The sequence below is a fragment of the Ambystoma mexicanum genome, chromosome 3p (assembly GCF_040938575.1).
Source record: "Ambystoma mexicanum isolate Mex_15411 chromosome 3p, UKY_AmexF1_1, whole genome shotgun sequence".
NCBI classification, from domain to species: Eukaryota; Metazoa; Chordata; class Amphibia; order Caudata; family Ambystomatidae; genus Ambystoma; species Ambystoma mexicanum.
In genome coordinates, this window is record NC_090925.1 from 417,552,510 (window position 1) to 417,569,852 (window position 17,343).

Genomic DNA, 17,343 nt, shown 5'->3' on the forward strand with positions numbered 1-17,343 from the left:
AAAGGTGTAATGGCAGCCGCACACTGGGTTGAGGGACGGCCTAGGACGCCAGACCAGACACGACCCAAGACTTGGGATCAAGCTATCGGCAGGTAAAAGCCACTACCAATACATCAGAGGTGTTTATTCTCACTGCATTGAGTCAGACATATACTGACTAACATTGAGAGAGGGAATCTTAAAACCTTCCTTTTTTTCTTTTCTCTTTCATATCCATACAGGGTCTTCAAATAAGACACCCTGATGAAGGCGGATGGACAATAAAGTAGATTGACCGCCGAAACGGAGAAAGTTTGGTTGAAAACCAAGCCCAACGCAGGCAAAGAATTCTTTTACCAGATAAGACCCAGATACATGGCTAAATCACAGCCCCAGAACAATTCTTAGAACCCTCACTAACCCCTGCCTCGTCTTCCAAAACAGAATAATTACAAGGAAACGAAATAGGGAGCTCTTTTCAAGATATCTATTACAGGGGGTCAAATCAGGGAACTGAATTCAAGTTTTTCCCTTTCAAAACTCAATCTGAATGTCACATTTTGAAATTTTAATTTTGTTTGGCATATTGTGGAATGTTTTTTGTGATGAATCATGAAGATAAATGTTTTTTCTTTTGATTATGATATGTTCACTATGGAATACATCACGGACATCTATGTTGAGCACTGAGTATTTTTGTATTAATGTTCTCTATTTTTATTTACATGAATTAAAAAGCACATGTTATTTAAAATGTTTTCTCTCTCCAACCAGCTCAATTATTCTAAGACGTTTATAAACAATTCTACTAGATAAAGTCACCTGTAAAAGCAATAATTGAGCGATCACCCCGAATTTGCTTTTTCCGCTGAGACAATAGGGTGGGATATATCTTTATGTATATACCAATTGTCAGTGAAGCTTGCATCACAAATCAGAGAAGTAAATTAGTTAGAAATCTGAAATTTAAAAGGAGTCAAAATTGAAAAAGGTGATTTTATCGAAATCTCGGATAGGTTGGATGAAGAGAAGTGATCTCCTCATCCAATGTTCCTTGTTCCAGTGCTGAATCATGTGAGGTATCCAATCCTGGACAGACCCTGCTGGCAAACCTATACCGTTTAATCAACAATAGGGTGGGGTTCACTTACACCATGCCCTTTCTCAGGTAGGGATGCAAAGGGAGACCACACCCACCACACTTAGCGTCTGTCTTCTGACAGAAGTCTGGTGAGAACAGAACCCTCTTCTCGGTAGTTGGTGCAGAGCATGCGTAGGTGGGAGGAAGGGTAGGGTGGCCGGCAGAAAATATGCACCTCATTTTGAAGCAGTAGACCTCTATGGAGCAAGGGCAGCTCTTCCCTTAGCCCAATATGATGCTTAATTTGTAATTACCATCAGGAGTCTTCCTCATAGTGTTTCTGGCACAAGCATCTCAAACACCGGGAAGAATCACAACTGGGGTACGTCGGGGTACACTCCGGACAGCAAATATACATTTTTTTTTAGAAAAAAACAATGTTAGGAGGTGTTTTGGGCATGGTTGGGGATCTGCCTGCTTTACTTATACTGTTTGTTACACCAGTTGCTCTTTCATTGAATCCTGGTGTTGCCATTGATATGCCTTCTTGTGAACGGTCTCCATCTGTGGACCACCATAGAAAAGACAAACACAACATGTGGCATTCGGAACCAGTAGGTCCAGTTATGCCTCCTGTCCTCCCTTAGGCCCAGGTTCAGGCTTTGAGTGATGCCTTAGACAATATTTCTTCACCCGAGCTCCTTGCCCGATGTGTTAGACTTGCTGAAGATGTTCAGTCCTTCCTCCCACTAGAGACCCTGTAAAGACGAAACTTTAGAATAAGGCAGCAAGTAGATTAGAAGGAAAGGCATATCTAAAATCACAGGTATGTGTGCTATAATCAGGATATTGGACATACTGAAGATCCTTCAACTTATGATGGTGTTGTCTCCGTGTGACACAACGCTATCTACGAAGGTGCCAATCTTTGGAGTGAGGGCTTGGAGCTTCAAAGGGGCTTCTACAACACAATGAGGAGGTCATACCAGGGAGACAATTACTGGAGTCCATTTGATCTGTGTCAGACATGATATTGTAGGAGGACACCGTAGGTGGAGATGATCTTCACACTGGAATAGGGGCCAGCTGTCTCGGATATGCTAGGCTCACCTTTCTTCCTGAGACCCCTCCTAACTTCGTGCAGTCAAGGCACTCTGGAAGCTGACATCAAAAACTCCTTCATGCAGCAGCAAGGATTTGCCCCTTTAGAGAAGTCTTGGAATTTACCAATTTGCTATGTCAAAGCGACTAAATAATTGAATTTTGTTTTTAAACCTATCTTGAAACATTATCTCACAATACCATCTTGAAGAATCAACCTGCAACCCTCTTCAAGAAATGTTCACTAGAGCCCTGTCAGGGCAAAGCAGACCCTATCCCTAACCACTTCAGGGGAACATGAGAAGTGGCCTGCAGAAGGAAAGCCTGATTGCAGCTGCACATTGGCTCCGAGGACTGTTCCTGCTGAAGTGGAAACTCTCCAAGTGCCAATGGCATGGCAAGCTTTCGGACTGGGAAGGACAGAAGACAGACTCACCTTTCCTCAGGTGCCAGCTGAAGGGTCCGACAGCACGCCAAGGAACAAATAAAGATGCCTTTGACTCTACAATTTCAAACTTCTACGAATACTCTGAACACCTTTGAGCCGCTGCAAAAACCCAACAGAGCTGCCTTTAATACTCTCCCAGCATCAATCTTCTTTGAGGGCCTTCAAGCCACGCTGACCATACCATCGCTGCCTGGTCCAAGCTTCTTTCAGCCAAAAGCTGTTTGTGCTTGACGAATTTCACAGGTTTGTTGGATCCAGTCGAGCCAGCACACCAGTGTAGCTGAATCGCTGCTTTCCTAATAACAAGACTGTCGAAATTTCGAGTCGACATCACTTGCCTGCCCCAAGCTTTTTCAAGCTACAAACTGCAACACAGTGTAGCTTCCTGACATGCCAGCTTGCCAACTTGCCAACTTGAAGATGACTCGATGCACTGGTAAGCACCCAGAAACCCAAATTGACGCTCTGAAGACCCAGAAAGATGACAAGGAGGTATATTATATCTGCGTTTCAGTCCTCCCTGCCTTGTTCTGTGCATCCTGGTGATACTTCCCATATTATACCTTAAAGACATATAATCAGTGCTTAAAGTGGGCCCCGGCAGTCTCCAAAAAGTGGGACAGAGCCGGGGCCCTGCCGGGGCCCCCGTCCTACCGCAACATTGGCGGGAATCGCGGGATGCATTATCCCGTCGCGGCTGCAGCCGCGACGGGAGATGCGCCTGCACTGAAGTGAGGCATGCTGACAGACGTGGCAGCCAGCCACAGCGACGCTGTGACTGGCTACCACTTCCGTCAGTCATAGTAACTGCGTCTGGTGACCCCTCGCGCGAGAGTTTACCAGAGGGAGTTACTGTCCCTTTCCCCAGGTCGCCTTTAACCCTGGGGATTCCTCGACATTTTTCGAGGTTTATGAAAGATGGCTTTGAAAGTACACATTTCAAGCCATCTTTTATAAAGCTTTGCCGACAGACAATTTTGTCTGTAATCAAAGCTTTATAAAAGATGGCTTGAATTGTGTACTTTCAAAGCCATCTTTTATAAACCCGAAATGTTTAAAAAAGATGGGCTGAAAACTAGTCAAACCGTAGGGTATGCACACAAATATATATAAATGTTATATATTTGTGTGTGTACCTTACTATGGTTTGTGTACTTTGCAAGCCTTCTTTTATAAACGTAGAAATATGTTACATATTTCTATGTTTAGAAAAGATGGCTTGCATAGTACACAAACCATAGTAAGGTACGCACACAAATATATAACATTTATATATATTTGTGTGCATACCCTACAATTTGCGTACTTTTTAGGCCACGTCCCTCCCACAAGCCACTCCCCCAAATGAGGGCCCCCCCCTCGATTTCTTACCGCACGTATAGTATCTGCATATAATTCAACTTGTTGGACTTTTCTGCAGCACTATTTACCTACTGCCTCCTGTAATTCAATACCAGAATACATTTTCTTCCAAAGTCTGCATTGTCTGCGTATGTCAATACAGGGGTAGGTTGTTATTGTTTTTAATAGTTTCTCTGTCCTTTAAGTTTAATTAAAGCCACATTTTATCAAACCTTTTTTGTAAATTTCTTTTATTTTGGTACTTACCATACTATTGTTGCTTTGGGTACTTCCATGTTAGCTCACACCCTTTTGAAGAGTATAGCCTGCCCTTTGTCCGTGTAACCTTAAAGAGGCAAAGGAGATAGACTTTTCATGTTGTGCCTGTTTCACCTTTATGACTGAGATCACTGCTGTTCTAGTAGTGGTGTGGGGCTGAGTAGAAGTTTAGAAACCACTACTCATCCCTGTACTTCTCCGGGGCAGTGATCATTTTGTCACATATCGGTCAAACGATTCTTCCTGAGATAAAGTACATCATGATCCCAGGAATAAAATGATTTGAAGCTTGTCTAACACTTGCTTACGCAGTTACTCAGTTGTTCTTCCTTGCCTCTACACAAAGGTTGTTGCATGTTTTTCAGAGATGTGAGTGAGATGATGGCAATGGAATGATCGGAGTAGCTCTGATCGGGCATTTTCTTGCAACACTCTGTGAGCGTTGACTCTGGTGGGTATACTAACGGTGCCTGCCAGGTGATGCCTGCCGCCAGTTATGGCTGTGGTTTCCCAAAGCTGATGCTGCTCAGAAAGCTCTGAAATTACACCTTCCTTTTCTTGTGGATAGAATATTCAGCCTCAAACCTTGGGAGTTGTTGAGTCGGGGCACGGAAGGCAACCCCCTTGGTTCCAGTTAAGCCTTTTCAGTCAGCTGCAGCTTCAAGGGGTATCACACCAAGTGCCAGAAATCAGCCAGAGCTAATGTGTCCTTCAGGAGCAGAGGCCATGATAAAGGTGGAGGAGTCGTTCAGGTTTACGCCTTCTGGCTATACCCAAACTCCTGAAGTCTTCCTATCACTGGATCCCATTTCTGTGGTGCAGCCAGAAGGTGGGGGAAATACTTTCGGATTTCCAATCTGTGTGGACATCTTCAGTCTCAAATGGTTGTTGGACATTGTAGGTCACCGTTACAGAATCAGGTGTAATCAGCAACAAGTGGCCTCAAGGATGTATGTCACCCCATTGAACACGAATCTCGTAAGAGAGACAATCTTCTCAATGCGATTGCAGAAATAGAGGAAAAGAGGATGTGATTCCAGTCCTCCTTCTGCAACTCAACACATGTTTTTAATCACTCCTGCTCCTTGTGAGGAAGCCTTAGGGTGCATTCAGGCCTCATATAGACATCAAAGAGTTAACAAGTATCTTGTCAACACCTTGTTCAGGATGCAGTCAGTTGATTCAATCTCTGCCCTCCTTTAGATAGATGGTATGGTATAGTATCTGTAGACCAAAAAGACGCCTACTTCCAAATCCCCATTTCCAACCATTAGAATTTCCTAATGGTCAGAGTGGGAATATCTCACTTCCAGTTGCAACCATTGCCTTTTGGGTTACGGACCGCCCTAAGGGTGTTCCCCAATTCCTTAGCTCCTTTGGTGTCTCTTCTTCACATGTGAGGGATCAAGGTCCATCCCTCTATCGATTACAGGCTCACCCATGCACAGTTGGAGAGATTACAAGAGGATGTGAAAGAGGTGTGTTCCTCTTCAAATAACATGGATGGAAAATCAATTCTGCAAAGGTACATCTTCCGTCTAGTCTGTCTATACAGTTTATCAGAGACTGCTTCAATACAGTCCAGAACAAAGTGCTCCTTCCTCTTCGTCGTGCCACAAAAACGGCGAGTGCATCGCAATACTCTTCTCTCTCTCTGGGGATCCTAGTTGCTTGACAATGGCTTAAGGTCCAGTGAGAGATGGCAGCAGGATTGTCCATGGCCCTTTGGTGCCATCTCTATCTGAGGCCTCTTATGCTTCCTCGGCTCTGTCTTTGGGAACCTCAAAAAGATCTGTGAAACTCCAAATCCAATGTTTAAGAAGAGCTCATCCGACCTCCAGTTATTGGCCCAGGTCAAAAAAGTTGTCAGGGATCTGGATATCCAGCCTCTGTCACCAATAGGAATACCTACGGATGCCAGCCAAATGGTTGTCAGAGCAGCTCTGGGTCCATGTTTATTCAGGGGCACTTATCCAAAGTGGAAAGTGGTCAGTCCTCAAACTGGAGGGAAGTGTCATCAATCTCTCAGGCATTTCCAACGATCAGTGGAAGGGTTTCCTGTGGATGAAAGGTCGGACAGTGCAGTATCAGAGTGAAATAATACATCTGAAAGTGTATGTTATAATATTTAGGGAAGGATTGCATTTGAGCATTAGATGTTCACCTAATAGGAGTTATTTCTATTTTTCTTTAGTTAGTAAGTGCTTCCATGTTAGGTGAGCAATTGTTGCAATAACTCCACTCCGCAGAAATAAATCATCTCTCTATTCTGTCAAATTCTTCAGTGGACCAGCTCAGAAAAGAGCAGGAAAAAGTGGAAGGAGCTTCTTAATGGTTTGGTGCCTTGAGGACCATTCAGGGGATAAAAGGCTATCACTGTTTCTTCAAATCCATACTAGGAACTGCCTGAGAGGAGAACAGTGATGCAGACTCACTGGCTTAACATTGCAGTTTTGAAGTTCAGATGTATTGAAACCTCACAGAAATCCAGCTTCAAGGTTGGCACCTGTGTTTTATACATGTGTAAGTGCTTCCTTTTTGAGGTTGAAGTTCTGTGAAATAAACAACTCTGGGAGTACATGTTATACTATTAAAGGATGGGTTGCATTTGAGCATCAGGTATGCACCTAACAGGAGTTCTTTCTATTCTTCTTTGTTTAGTAATTGCCTTTGTCTATTTCTAGTTCTATTGTCTTTCTTTAGTAAGTGCTTCCATGTTAGGTGAGCAATTGCTCAGAAAGGAGCAGGGAAAATGTGGGAGGAGCTACTTAATGTTTTGATGACTTGAGGGACATTCAAGGGATGTAAAGGCAGGCACTTCTTCCACAATGCCAATACCAGGAACAGCCTCAGATGAGAACCTCCCTTCTCCCTTCTTCCTCTCTCTTCCCACCCTCCTTTACTTTTTTCTATGCACTTACTCTATCCGAATTGTCCCTGGACCTAGTATGATAGCAACAAATATTTGTCTCCTCCCCCCTCCCTTTACTTGTTCCCCCACCACCTCCAGCACTATCTGAAATGTCGTGAGGCCTAGTACGATAGTTCCTCTCCCTCCTTTCTCCTCCCCACTCCCTCACCTCTTGTTAATCTCCAGCTCTACCAGAAATGTTGTCAGGCCTAGTACGGTAGTCGCCTGTCTGTTTCCCATTTCCTTCCTATCTGTGTTTTAGCTGTTGCACTATCTGAAATGTCGCTAGGTGTAGTTTCCCTTGTTCCCTCCCTTGCCGTGGAATCCACTGAAACACATTGTGTATAGGCGCTATATAAATAAACTTTCATATCACATCATATCAATCACCAAGGGACACTCAATTCAGACCCCTGTGGGAACTAGGCAGGCAGATTTGTCTATGGCCAGAGAGCCATCTGTATTCCCTCCCACCGTCTCACGTCACGGGGAAGGAGAACTGCAGAGTCGATTCCTTAAGTGAAAGTTACCATCATTCAAGGAATTCAAACTGTTCCTGTTCTACCAGTTGTGTTCCCAGTAGATCTCCCCATGGTTTGATTTCATGGCATGTGCAGCACAACACCAAGTCCACAAATATTTCTCTTGGAACCGAGATCCATTGGCTTGGGATGTGGACTCTATATCCCTGTTTTGGCCACCTTATTGCCTTTACTTGTTTTCCCCCAACTCCATGAATTTCCAGATTTTTGTAAAAAAAACAAAACACAGGGAGAAAGTCTTGATCATAGTGATGTTCCCTTTTGGGAACAGAAACCCTGATTTCCTTTCCTATGGAGATTAGCTTGAAAAATAAAATGCATATCCTTCCCATGGGTGTGCCTCCTCTTAAGTGGCCGGTTCTGCAGTTCGCTACTCACCAATGTCTCAGGTTCTCCCCCTAGATACTGAAAGGCAAGAGTTGATCGCTAAAGTCATGTCTCAGAGTGTAGCTCTGGCTAGTGTAAGGGAGGAAGGGTCATTTTCCAACCCCCGTACATTCAGCACAAACAAACCTAATGCTCATGCAGTAGTGGGGAGACGTCCTCCATTGCCCTTCCCTGACAACAGCGGAAGAGGGGCTATTGCAAGACACATTCGGACTCCACTTTGTGCACCTTCCGGCTCCATTTTTGGACTAGGCCTTATCATGCAAACTAAAAAGCCTTCTTTCTGCTTTGCAGCGCCGCGCACAGCAAACACTGACAGTCCCCACCTCATCTTCCTGTGTCTGTGCCGCTCAAGTTCTTTTCGCACAGATGCTCTAAAGCGAATTGTTACACGTAAAAAGTGTATTCTTTTCCTTCCTCTGAGATCACTGCCCTGTGTGTGACCAGGGTGAATCTCGACTTGTGGCCCATCCGTCTCCACAAACCTGCTCCTGCTCCTCTCACCCCTACCTTTGGAAGTTATTGCTTGCACAACCATTTGCCCCTCCATTCACCCTTTGATGTAGCAGATGTGTGTCCTTCCCCACTGACCACCCTAGAGTGGCCCCAATATAACTGGTTTCACGTCATCATATATTCCGATCAAATCCAGCACCTATCAATCCATTCCCTCAAGCTCTGGGGGCGCCATTACAAACAAATCCGAGATCAAGCCCCCTGATAAGGCACCTAGAGGGCAAGACCCTCGTACCCTTTACTTCTACAAAGGCCTGAGGCGGGAATGTGTAAATAAGTGTCTATAATTTATAGGTATCCCCACATTCTAGTACATGGTTTATGTTTTGCATTATTTACTGCATGTCAGGAGATGATGGGCCTCATTAGAAATCGCCCGGTATGGAAACAACGGTGGCGGTAAACCCGCCGCCAATGTTGTTTCCATGCCGGGCGATCACAACTCCTGCAGGCGGGAGGTGATGTTCCCGCCAGGTCTGACCTGGAGGGTTTAACACCGCCCGCCTGCAGGCAGATGAGGAAACACCGGCAGCATTACGAGATGCTGCCGGTGTTTCCATGATCCCCATTCCCATCGAGTCCCATAGGACTCGATGGAAATGGGGATTAACACCATTCCGCCTCCGTGATTCCTGGAAAACCGGGATTGTAATGCCCCGGTAATTCCGGGAATCACGGAGGCGGAATGGTAATACGAGTCTGGCGGTAACCAGGCGGTTTTACCGCCGCGGTTACCGCCGGACTCGTAATGAGGCCCATTTTGTAGCTTAGTTAAGACAGAACATTCCCCTCTCATGGACCCGGCCTGACCTTCACCTGGCAAGGATGAGCCCAGCTGGCCTATGTGACTCCTACCGGACCTCCAAGCTGCCAGCCAATCGCATGGAGCCAGTCCATACACAACTATAATGTATCCAGGTCTTTCAACAATCCGAATATAACTTGATGTACCTATAGGAAATGTTTCTAAAGTTTACAATTTACTGTTTTTGTACTGTCTGGCAGAGCGCTCTCGAGGCAGCAGAGTCCTCTGCATGCACTATTTTGTATACATCTTTGTTTTACTCACAACCTTTCTCTTGGTCTCATTCCCTACTGGGGTGTGTCTTTTTATTATGAGTTTTTAATTGTCTTTTTGGGGAATGACCACCTTCACTAGCCAGCAATCTGTAAGACCAGTTACACTCAAAGTAGGCACAGGAAGTCAAATTGGATTTGGAGTCCAAATCATGTTTATGTTTATGTTTATTGAATTTATTTAATCTAAAGCGTTTCACATTATAACAACAGGTACAAATGTGAGTGAAGCATATTTACAAACATGAAACAAGTCATTAGAACTATATGTAGAACCATTTACTGGGAGGAAGGGGAAAGTGGGGGAGGGGAGAGGGGGTAGATGATGGGGATACAATGTCATTTTTGAGGTCAGGGGAGTGGGAGGAAGGGGGAGGGGGAGGGGAACGGAAGGGGGGAGTGATCTGGTGTACTCAATGCCCCTAAGTGGTTTCAGTGACCAATTTAAGGTCATTAGGGAAGGAGGACGGAGGGGGGAAGGAGGGGGCAAGGGCTAGAAGGGGAGAGGGGTAGGGATGGGGAGTCAGGGGGGAGTGAAGAAGAAGGGTTTTCAGGGAGTGGCGGAAGGATGGGTAGGTAGGGGTGGAGCGGATGGAGAGCGGTAGAGAGTTCCAGTGTAGAGGGGCCAAGAGTTGGAAGGAGCGGAAGCGTGAGGAGGCACATGGGGCTTGGGGTACAGTGAGGAGGTAGAGGTCTGTTGAGCGGGAGGGGGAGTAAAATGAGAGGAGGGAAGAAAGGTAGGGGGGAGCCAGATCATGGAGAGTTTTGTAGACAAGACAGAGGAATTGGAATTTCAGTTGTTAGAGGAAGGGAAGCCAGTCAAGTTGAGATAGAGAGGAAGAAATAGAGTCTCGAGGGTAGAGCGGACATAGGGTACGAATAGAGGAGTGGTAGATGGGTTTTAGGGGAGTTAGGTGAGAGACAGGGAGTCCAAAGAGGAGAGAGGAGCAGTAGAAGAGGCGGGAGAAAATAAGGGATGAGATTAGGAGTTTGGAAGCATGGAATGTGAGAGAGGAGTGGATCTTGCGGATGTTGAAAAGGTGGTGCCGACAGGCTCGAGAGGCTAGAGAGCAGTGGTTGGAGAAGGAGAGAGAGGAGTCGAGATGGAGGCCTAGATTGCGGGCATGGGTTAGATATGGGGAGGTTGGAAGGTGGGGAGTGGATGAAGGGAGTGGGGGAAGAGGAGAGAGTGTTAGGGGGAAGAAAGGCACCTCAGTCTTGTCAATATTGAGGGAAAGAAAGTGGGATGACATCCAGTTTTTTATGGCCTTGAGGCAGGAAGAAAGAGTGTGGTGGAGGTCAGGTGTGAAGGAAGAGAAGGAAATAAAGAGTTGGGTGTCATCGGCGGAGAAGTGATGGGAGATGCCGAAAGAAGAGATGACAGGGGAGAGAAGGGAGGTATAGAGAGAGAAAAGAAAGGGTCCAAGTACGGATCCCTGAGGGACGCCATAGTTCGCCATAGGACACCAAATCATCTGATCCAGTTCAGAGTATTGACTTTCTAAGAGAAGGTTTTGATCTTGGGTTCCCGGTCTCCTTCTTAAGAGCGCATTTGGCTGCCAATTCTGCTTTTCAAGAACACCACAGTGGGATAGGGTCGATTCAGCTTCATGCCTCTCGCCGTTAAAAAGGTTTTTAGGTTTGGGTTTTTGGTTCCTCATGTACAGGATGAAGGTCCTACCTGGTACCTTTCAACTGTACACAAGCCGATTAAGCAGTCCTCCATCGAGCCTCTGTCAGAAGCCACGCTCCAGCATCTCACCCTTAAGATAGAGATACTTGTGGCTGTGGCATCTGCGAGAAGGTTGGAGAAGGTAGGCTCTCTGGTGTACATACAAGCCTATCTATTTTCAGATTTGGGGCTAACTCTGCATCCTCCCCACAGCTCAGGCCTAAGATTGCTTTGACTTTTCTGCATCTCAAGAATTGATTTTTTCTTCGCTGAGGTGAGGGGCTATCCCTGAGGGAAATTTTTAGGGTCGCCACGTGGGCTTTTCTGTCCGCCTTTATCCTCCACTGCAGACTGAATTGAACCTCAAACCCTGATTGGCCATTTAGCGTGGCCGTGATTAAGTATACTTCTTCTGTTTAATTTCAATTAGATACATTTGTGTGGAGTTGTTTCTGCATATGGTATTTTGTGTTATCAGTACCTGCGCGTGTTACATTCTCATAATTCGATACTCATATCTCCTTCATCACAGTCCTCAACCCATCCTATCAGTTTGCGATGCCAATGGTCAGACGGTATAAGAGGGTGGGATGTCCATTTGTACTGTTCCCTAAGGAGAGGAGGCAGGGGCGGGCGTGGGGATCCTGTCTATTGTTTTTAAAGAGGTATAGGATTGCCAGCAAGGTCTTCCCAGGAGTTGGCGGCTCTCAAGATTCAGAACTGGGATGAGGAGGGCATGGACTCAGAGTAATGCTCTGGGTATTTATAAGGTTGTCACAACACTTATGGTTATCAGTGTCAGAGTGAATTGGGTGGAGACCGAGTAGATACAGGCACATTAGCATTTTGTTGGAGGGTACCGGGTAAAAGGAAGACACACTGCGATTCCGAGGGTCACTGGCGATTCGGGAGACCTGACGTATGATTTCAGCAATGGCCAGGGTCCCTCTGAGCAGTCATCCCTTTCTCCTCAGACAGCAAACATGTCCCATTTTTCTTGAGACGATATATGTGGTTTCTCCCTGCAGCCTGGGCTTCCCATGTCGCCTGATTATAAAGTAAACTGAACGCATTTAACCCCCTCTCTTCCTCGCGCACACCGACACCCACTCACATAAGCAGCTCTGCCCATATAAGGGCGTCGTGTGCACGGATGAGGGCGAATTCGTTTCATTTTGAAGCCGCGCGTGCTGCCAGACTGTGCAGTGCTCGGTGTCGTCATGCTGCTTGGACGGTCTGCATATTTAGGGCCTAATCACACGCGGAACAGCTGCAACACTGGCATCGAAAGCTTTTCTGCAAAGTGCACGATAACAAGTGGAATATTGCAGTAATGGAGTGCAGTGGAATAGTTCACCCCACCATCCGCTACCGCGCCCCCCCTTGTCCCCTCCTCCCCCCCCGGCCCACGCAGCCCATGCACTCAAACAATTACACTCATTCCAGGGCCATTATGTGCGCATTTCTGAAACAATGACAGATCTCACAGGCACACTCTGTGAAGAGACCTCGCGCTCAGGGCGGCAGCAGTGCCACACAGGACGGCATCGCGCACACGGTGCCAGGAGACCCGGCCTAAGGCCTGCCACAGACGTCGTAGGGGCACTTTCCATAAAAGACTGAACTGCTAATGCCTGCTTTTTTTCACACTTGCTGACAGATGTTTTTTGCTGTTGGCTGGAGATGGGCAGCATCGTTCATGTGAAAAGCAGAGCAAGCTGAAACTGGCACAGTGCCCATTCCGCCAAACTGTGCAAAAAAAGTCTGTTTTTCCTGCATATCATTTATTTGTCATTTTTCATTACTGTTAAGCGCATGCTGGGCAGCCATGTGTCTAAGTGCTGCACGGGTAGGGTACATGCTCATGGTTTACTCTACCCACGGGTGCCCCTAGACTAAACATAATTAGGTGGGGGGAGGGGTAACCCTTCAAATGTTGGGAGAGGCGCTAAATTCACAGACTATGGGGGGCGGGCACACTTACTTGTGTGGGAGCATCTAGCTTCTTTACACAGTCTAATCAAACCATTCTGGTGAAGCTTCATGTTACAGGCAGTTAACTCCTTCATGTCTGAAAATCACAGTTAAGGGCTGCTGTGAGAATCAGCTGTCTCCTGCCCCCACTTCCTTTCAACGCCCACTAAAGCCCACTCTTAAGGCCCTGTCTGTGCCTGCCCGGGCCGAGGTGGCCCTGGAAGACCCCTCCACGAACTATGTCTTGGCCGCTGGACTTACTTACTTGAACATCTAGGCTCCCTGCATTACTGAAAGTGAGCGATGGCTGAACTCTTCCACTGCTGCCTCCACCAATCTTTCTGTACCTTGTATGGGCATATTTTCTCTGCCTTCCTTTCCTCTACTAATCTACATCTCCTCTCATTGCATTTACACCTCTTTTTACAAAAATCGAATTTAGGGTGTGTGTACTTTTACAGCTGTAAGGTCAAAACAGCTAGTATGTTGTCTCTTTGTGGTAGTGTTAAGTGGGCACAGAGCAAATTATTATTACACGTTGTGACAGTACTAGTTGAGGATATGTTATTAGTATATGTTAGCAATGTGAAATAAAAGGTATATTTGCAGCTCTGATGTCTTCTTCCAGAAACCAAATGTGTCTTTTCCAGAATTGGTCAAAGAACTAGACACTTCTGTCTGCAAATTGATAAAGCCAGGTGAAACACGAACGTCAATTCATCAAAATGCCAGGAGTAGCAGATGGGACGTCACTCACCCGATGACAGCACATAACCTTTGCCCCTGATAATATCACAGGAAGTATCAGCACACAATGACATTGCAGGAAGTGACATTACAGATGCAAACAAAACGGAGATTGATACAGTAACAAATGGATATGTACGGAGACAAAAAGAGCATTTTGGTTGTGCACAATATTTTCACCGGAGTACTGCCTTGGTATGCCATCGTTAGTGTCATAAAATATCAGGGCTACACACAGCAAATGTATCTTAGTTCAGAGGCCCTTTCCTATGCCTGTACAGTATTGTAAGTCATAAATGGTCTATTAATGTCATCTAACCTCACACAAAAGGTATAATCGTTATATGCTAAATAGTGTGCCACATATTTAGGTGTGACCTCAATGTGCCATAATATGTTGAATATAATCTCTTCTATGCACATTATATGCCAGTTCTAGCATAGCCTCACATACCAGGTACAGGCATGATATGTTGGCGACAGCCTTGCATTTCCAGGTCATGCCAGATGCAGTCTCAATTACCCATGCTTGACATTTCTTGTGGGTTAATGCATCATACCCCTGTCACAGTTTCCATGTGTATGGTACACCCTAGCATGTCGAGGCGCTATCATATGTCAAGTGCAACCTCAAATGCTCATTCAATGCCACCCATGCCTCCTGGGAATGGTATAGTCATCCATGTTCAGGTGCTGCTGTCATATGCTGAGTGCAGACTCACATTCCCCAGTGCCGCCATATAATAGCAGCTACTTCATCTAGTGACTTTAGTAATCACGTGTAAATTATAGCCTCACATGTCCTGGTGTTGCTATCATACGCCAAGTGTATCTTCGCATTCCCCAGGAATGCCAGGCAATGCCAGATAATGGCCCACATACCCGGGATAGTCACTATACATAGGTTGCAGTCTCATATGTCTAGGTGATGTCACTTTATACTAAGTGTCAGAGTAATGGCAGCTAATGCTAGTTATTGGTTCATGCTGCTCACCAAGGCCTCATCTAAAATGACAGCCTAACACGATTTGTGTCACCATCATTGCCTCGCATCTCTTGTCACCAAACCTACTTCAAAAGGCATGTTTGGGCCTTTTACATGCCCCCACTCCTAGCAACTAACACACATTACTTTTTTCTCCTCTTAGAGAATTGTTAAAGACAACATTGAGAGGGGAAAGTACTTGTGAAGCTCCAAGTACAGCAAGCCAACCCTCAATGCTCTCCCCGATAATCTAAAACCAGAACGCCTAGTAGAAAACTATAACAATACCATAAAAAAAGGACTAGACATCATTGCCCCTCTAAAACTGCAAAAAAGCAAACAGCAAGCCCACCTGAACACCTGGTTCACCCCACATCTGAAAGAACTTAGACTGCACAAAAGAAAACTTGAAAGCCAATGGCGCAACTCCCCTACAGAAGAGAACAAATCACAACTCAAACTTTATGCAAACAACTACAAAAAAGAAATTCTACTCACCAAAAAGAAACTATTCAATGAAAGAATCGAAAAATCGAGCTCCAACACCAGAGAACTATTTGCTATACTAAGGGAACTAGAATCCCCTATACCCCCACCAGACAATATAATTAAAGATAAAGTATGGTGCACCAGCGTCCAAAACGCCCTAACTAATAAAATCAAAACTCTCCAAACCAAAATCGCTCTGAAAAAAGACTCTCTCACCACCAATGAAGCATCTCCCAGCAACCACGACAAAACAGCCAACCGTCCAGGCCAGAATCTCTTCAGATTTACCAAAATATCTATCCCAGAAACAGAAAAAGTTATAGCCTCACTTAAACCATCTAACTGCAAAGGCGACAACTGCCCTCCCCAGATAATCAAGGATGCTGCTAGGGATCTAGCCCCCTTTATAACCAAGCTGATCAACGCATCCTTCTCCTCCAACACCATACCAAGTAACCTCAAAGAATCTTGGGTCCTGCCTCTCCTCAAGAAGCAAACCCTAGACCCCGCTATTGCCACCAATTACAGGCCCATCACCACGGTGCCATTCCTGTTAAAGATAATAGATAGAGTAGCATACCTGCAGATTCAGCAATATCTTGAAACTCACAAACTACTAGGCACCCACCAATCAGGCTTCAGACCGAAGCACGGCACCGAAACAGCCTTAATCGATCTTAAAACCCAGATCAATGAGATTAACGACAAAGGGAACACTGCCATGTTACTACTCCTCGATCTGTCGGCAGCATTTGACCTGGTAGATCACGCAGTCCTGTGCGAACACCTGGCCTCAGCAGCCCACTTCTCGAAAGAGGCCATAGCCTGGATCCAATCATTCTTGGACAACCGAACTATGAGGGTCTTCTCCACCCTAGCCTCAGCAGACCCCATTAAAATAACCTGTGGGGTGCCCCAAGGCTCCTGCGTCTCTCCCACCCTCTACAACATCTTTACCAAGCCCCTATTTGACAAGTTGGACAGACTGGGTGTCTCATATACCAATTATGCAGATGACACCCAGATCCTCATACCCCTTTCAGGCAACTACGCTTCAGATACGGCCTTGGTAAACAAAATATATCTCATCATTCAGGCATGGATGGCCACACACGGTCTATGTCTAAATGATGAGAAAACCGAAATCCTGCTCCTCGGATCCAATACCAATCTCAAAAAACTCAGTTCCAACTATAAGGCCTTCAACATTGATGGCAACACCATCACAGTGGCCAAAACAGTGAAAACACTAGGCTTTCACCTTGATGCAACCATGTCACTAAAAAAACAAGTTAACTCACTAGCATCCTCCACCGCCTACACATGCAAGCTAATTAGGGCAAGTAGAGCCTTCCTCACCCAAGCTAGCTGCATCATCATAGCCAACGCCCTAATACTATCCAAACTGGACTATTGCAACGCCATGTACCTAGGAGCCAACAAATGCATAACCAACAAACTACAGACACTACAAAACAACGCTCTCAGAACAGCCCTCAACCTACCCTCCAAGGAACACATCTCCAACAAAAGGAGAGAACACAAATGGCTTAAAATCCACGACCGCATCTCCCTCAAAACGGCATCACTCACCTACAAATGTTTAAACAACGCAGCCCCCCCTATCTCGCATCCAGAATAAAGAAAAAAACGTCCACCCGCCCCACCAGATCGATTAATTCCTACTGCCTGCAGGTACCCAATTTCAGACAAAAGAAAACCGGCGGCAGCAGCTTCCCTGTCTTGGCAGCCCAACACTGGAACGCCCTCCCACTCTACATTAGGACAGACCAATCCTACTACAGCTTCAGGCG